Source organism: Setaria viridis, chromosome 1, assembly GCF_005286985.2.
Source record: "Setaria viridis chromosome 1, Setaria_viridis_v4.0, whole genome shotgun sequence".
Lineage (NCBI taxonomy): Eukaryota > Viridiplantae > Streptophyta > Magnoliopsida > Poales > Poaceae > Setaria > Setaria viridis.
The window spans coordinates 20,012,030-20,018,029 of NC_048263.2; positions in this window are offsets into that span (position 1 = coordinate 20,012,030).

The window sequence follows — 6,000 nt, forward strand, 5'->3', positions numbered from 1 at the left end:
CCGGGAACACGGTGTCTTGGATGGTTCTCCTAATTTTGGGTCAGGATTGGGACAACATAGCCCTGTACAGTTGGGGCTCAGCGGGGCTTGCCTGGCTGTACAGGCAGCTATGTAAGGCTTGCAGGCGCACTACGAGGGATTCAAATGTTGGAGGGTACACCTATATGCTGCAGATCTAGATTTGGGAGTGAATGCCCGTGGGTCGACCTTGCCGTCTCCGCGTCGATGTAAGTCACAACGGCGAATTCCCTTTTCCGCTTTACAGTTCTCAAAATTGTTGTATCATGTTAACAATTGGACTTACTTGCAATTGCAGCCATGGCATCGAAACGATGCTCATCCCACATTCTATTATGTGTGGAAGCATGTGCAGCCCATTCGTGGCAATCCGGATAGGCGCTACAGGGCCTACACAAACGAGTTGGATGTTGTCACGCAACACCAGGTAATTTGGTCACCAGAGTTTTTTTAAGCTCTATTCCGTATAATGACATATGAAATAAGTATTGCGTACAAATTTTTGAAGGTTGAATGGAAACCGCAGCTAAGCCATATCGTATTTTCACCGACGTGCTATAGAGACAGAGAGTTGTGGAGGTGCACGACTCCAATGATCTTGTACTATGTCGTAGAGTTCCACATGCCACATAGGGTGATGTGACAGTTTTGGAGGGTGCAACCGTGCCCTCCTTTGGAATTATCGACTTCGCAGCAACTGCACAGGTATGCAGGAATCAATAACTACTGGAGGTTATTCGATACACGTACTTAACATGTTATAGTAATACTTCACTAATTTGTGATGCAGGATCGACCGTAGGAAGAGGTACAAGGAGAATGATTGGAGGGTGAAGCATGCTCAGTACCTCATCCAGTGGCAGAACACGCAAAGATGCGATCCTGAAGATGGGCTGTACTGGCGAGCAGGACCAAACAATGAGTACATACGATGGTGCTGTGCTTCGACGAGAACTAAAGTGAAGCAATCTTGGAGTAATGTCCCATTGAGGATGCACCGTCCGACTCGTCCGATGACATAGCTGACGTGTACAACACGGTGACACGCTATGGGACACAGCCTGAGCGTGCACCTCTCCATGACTACATGTTAAGATTTCAGTTTGTAACCATAGTATCGTAACATTGATAATTCATGGGATCAAAACTATGCATACAAGGACAACAGCTTGCAAGGCTTGCAAACGAGACAGGTGTGGTCATGGAGCGCGCAATCGGATCCGGTGATGGTGTGCTTCATCAGTTCGCAGAGGTACAAGCCCAACCTAGTTTGCACTTATGCCCGTACTACCTTCGTAACCCTGTCAATATCATAGTCATAAATGTATGCTGCTTACATGTTGCAGAGGGTTCGGAAAAGCTGCAGGATGAACTGCATGTCGTCCACAGATGTGCACCACGGGGGCAATGGCCAGGGTACTTCTTTAGGATCACGACGGACTCCATTGGCGACTCCCCCCAGGACTGCATCACCATCCACTGCTGCAGTTCCTAGCAAGAGGTCACGAGGCAAGGCACCCGCATCCCCTCAAGCAAGTGAGGACTCTGAAGGTAACAAGTCTGAGGATGACGACCCTACATATGGTGAGGAACTGGAGATTTCCGGCATGATCGATGCTCCACCTGTGACTCAGATGCAGGGAGAGTCCAGCCAGGTACATTCACCAGTTTCCCCAAATTCAATTCTGGATTGTTAAGTTCAATTCCCAAAGTGTCATACACCGTCATGCTTTCTACTCAATTTTTCCATAGGAACCTGCACCTCATACCCGGATGCCCCGCCGGCGTCGTTACCGGGACCACACCGATGTTGGCAGTGCCAATGTGCTGCCTACGCATCCAAGGAGGGAGCGTCGCCCGAGAGATCCTTTTAGCCCTCCGGTTCAGCGGCGGCCATGACAATGAAATGTGCATGTCTCAAGTGTGATGCACTAGGTGTACTGGGCCGACAAAAGTTCGAGTGATTGCGTTGCCATCACCAACTAAAGAACAGATAATAGAACTTTTTCTTCTTACTAACTTTGTCAAAGAGGCTAAACAATCAATGACCAATAACAATATTGCAGGACTATGTTGCAATTTATGCTATATGTGTGTGCAAGACTGTTGGAACTATCACGTGTGTGAAAGACTAAGTTGGATTTTATTTTCATTTCTATTCGTATAATGGCTTATGTTTGCTTTGTGACATACTTGTGCTTCATGTACTTTTTCGTAAATGTTCGTACTGGTCGGCTCACGCAACCTAGGGGAGAGAGGGAATAATTTGATGAATCAAACTAGTTTCAGAAAAATCACAACAAAAAAGCTATTTTAGTTTCATCAGCCGGATTGCGCAAACCTACTGAAAGTAACAAAAAAGCTATTTTAGTTTCATCAGCCGGATTGCGCAAACCTACTGAAAGTGGATTGCACTTGCCGCGACAGCTGAGTCGGCAGGAGTTAGCCTCGAAAATGTACTGAAAGTTGGGCGCAGTTGGTGCAGTGGTAAGCTCCTGTCGCGCCAGGCGGAGTGGCGCGGTAGCCCCCAACCCACGAAACCTACTGAAACTTCTATATAGTTGGCATGGCAGCTTACTCCTGCCGCGTCAGCCGGCGTGGCGCGGCAGCCCCGCCCACACAACGAAAACCTACTGAAACTTCTATACAATTGGCACGGCAGCCGCGCTAGCCGGCGTGGCATGACAGCCCCTCCCACCTGTCAAAAACCTTCTGGAAGTTATATGCAGTTGGCGCGACAGCTAACTCCTACCGCGCCAGCGGGCCTGGCGCGGCAACATTGTCACGTCAGGCTGAGTGGCGTGGCAGCCCCACCAACATGATGAAAACCTACTGAAACTTCTATACTGATGGCGCGGCAGCTTACTTCTGCCGTGCCAGCTGGCATGGCGCGGCAGCCCCCTTCAAAAACCTACTGGAACTTAGATGCAGTTGGCGCGACAGCATATTCCTGCCGCGCCACGTGTCTGGTGCGGTACCTCTTAGACCATTGCAAATCAGATCTCTTGTTATTACCTCAACAAGAGAAGCACGAGCCCCCTCTTTTTCTTCTTGTTCCCAATTCACTACTACGCAAGATTTTATTATACGTTATACGTATTTATTTATATAATAATAAAACACCTCTATTTTGTGCAAGCGGTAAGAGAGAAACTTCTATATATAAAACAAAATCTCTTAGGCTCGAACTCATGACTTCCACCACGTCAAGGTGACCACGACTGATCCTCAAAGGTAATAGATGGAAAAAATAGCATGCCGTAATAAAATTGACGGGAGGAGGACGGGTCATTCACATTTGATTTGATGGTCAGAGGCGAATTAACCCATTACAAAATTGGAAATTTTGAATTTAATCCATTTTCTAATCTATTGTATTCTTTTTCGAGAATGCCGCCACTCGGACTCCAACTGAAAATAGCGAGTTTTCTAATCTATTTTATTTTTTTTGTTGTGCCTGGGCTATTAGGCAAAGAGTTTATAGGAGAGTTTAGAGTTTATAGGAGACTAATCTAAGAGTGAATACTTCCTCATTGACCGCGAAATAGCCCTTGTATAGAACGAAATAGGTCTTGTAATAGTATATGCATGTAACATACTATCAAAATGCAAACATTGACCGCAACCATGCACGTACACTCAACGCAAATAACATATTACATGTTTTACATATTTATCAACAAACAATCATAATTGTCACAATAAACATAGTTCTCTCAAAAATGAAAATAGTTTTTCACAAGTAATCGTAGTTCTCACCATAAACATAAACATAGTTGTCTCATAAATGAACATAGTTTTGACAACTAAAGAGAAACATGATCAAGCTAATCAACACGTTCATCTAGTCCGAGTCACCTTCACATAGTAACTCATCATCATCATTATCATCCCCAGCAATAACAACTCCCTTCCCTTTCTTATCCACACTAACCTTACCAACAGGTAAATCGGCAACAAGAGCCTTCATCGTCTCCATCTGTGCCTCTTCCATTTTTTCTTGTAACTCTTCCATTTCAATCCTTCTCTTTCTTGCCCTAACCTACTGCAAATATTCTTCCCATGAACCCTTAGGGTATTTCGCATTCAGATCAACCACAAAACCTAAGCGATCTCTCTCCTCCCTCAACCTTTGTTTCTCCAACTCCCTCTCCTCCTGCAATTTCCTCCTATTTTCTCTCTTCTCATTTGAAGTTAGAGGTCGTGGATACTTGTTTCTGTTCTGCCTCCAATACTTAATAATAGTTTCTCTCGCATAAAGTCCTTCAGGCTCCACTCCAGTCTCATGAAACCATATCTTGGTATATTTCCCCCCAAAGCAAGTTGCCGTCAGGGATAGGCACATCATACTCCTTTCTAATCTTTTTTATTAGTTCTTGTTTTTTTCTTGACTTCCAAGGTTCTGATGTATTACCCAACTTTAATAACAAATCACAACGACCAGAAACATCTTCCCAATCACATGTCCTTCCCTCCTGCAACAAGATTTTCATATTCTTACAAATTTGAAATAAGATCCAACCTCAATAACACAAAAGAGACGAGTAGTTACTCACCCAGTAGTTGCCATGTGCATTGCCACAAAACAAACCATATCCAAGCTCAGAAGGCACCACACCTTCTATTGCCAATATACCACACTTGCATTTACAGCTAGGAGAGGACACACATGACCATGGTGCCTTTCCACTCTTGAACTCCCGCACTTGCTCCTCCGTTGGCCACATCGCTTTTGGGCCATATATATACTCATTGAAATCACACAACAGCCACCCATCCTACAAAAAACCGGTGACAACATTAAAAGTGATCATAAATCAATAAATCTATCACTGCTAGCTACACATCATACTAACATTCTCATAATAAACTTACATGAGTCTTTAGCGAGCATCAAAAAAATGGAGTGAACTTAGGTGGAACCCCTAAGTTAGGACGCATAAGCTTAGTAGGAATACCACACTTGCAAATGGGAGGATCCCTCACACACCTACAAGCAGTCCTGCTTCTCCTCCTCAGTCATCCTAGGTGGGTTTGGTGGAGGAGGAACCCAACACCTAAACTGATGATATGGTTTAAGCTCTGTGCTATGATATAGGAATAAGCGGATCCTAAGATCATATTTGTCGGGTCCATCTATCCGCTAAAAGAAATCACAAGGCGCGGCAGGTATTGGATCAAAAGTCCATTTGCACACATAGAAGGCTCTTCCGGCTGTCTTTGGATGCCTTGATTGTTTCACCTCTGCTTCCACGCCACATCTACCAAGAGGTACCGGAAGGGCCGGGAGCAGACTCGCCCACGTAACGCACATACCACCTACGCCGCTTGTATTCACAACCAAACACGTCATCTCACTTACACATCAAGTGCTAGTAAATTAATACACAAATAAACTTTACACACGTAATCCATATGAACTATATACATCATTTCGAAAAAAATATAAACACTCCATCTACAAAATACAAACACTTAACCGTATCAACTATAGCAACTATATTAAGGAACAAAAATATGAGACAAATTAATTGAATATATTGCAAAAAAACGTCCTGTACACCATGTCATGTTCACTACATAATTGCATACCAACTTACACAATCCCACCATCAAACATACAAATTAAACAATCCATCTACAAAATACAAACACTTCACCATATAAACTATATTGTAAACTAAACATATTGGACATATTAATTGGGCATATTGCAAACAAAAAATACACATGTCATGTACACTACACAATTGGATGAATATATACCTAAATCGAAGCATTCAACAAGTTCTACACGTCAATATTGCGGGCAGAGACTCTATTGCGTCTGAACTACGCATCATCTAACACAAAACAACATTGCATTTCATTCGAAATTGAAATCATCAACCTAACCCTAAGTCACCTAAACATCCTCCGATCTACCAAATGCAACGCTAAACCAAGGGAAAAAGTAGGAGGATACCTTCCACATAAAGCGAT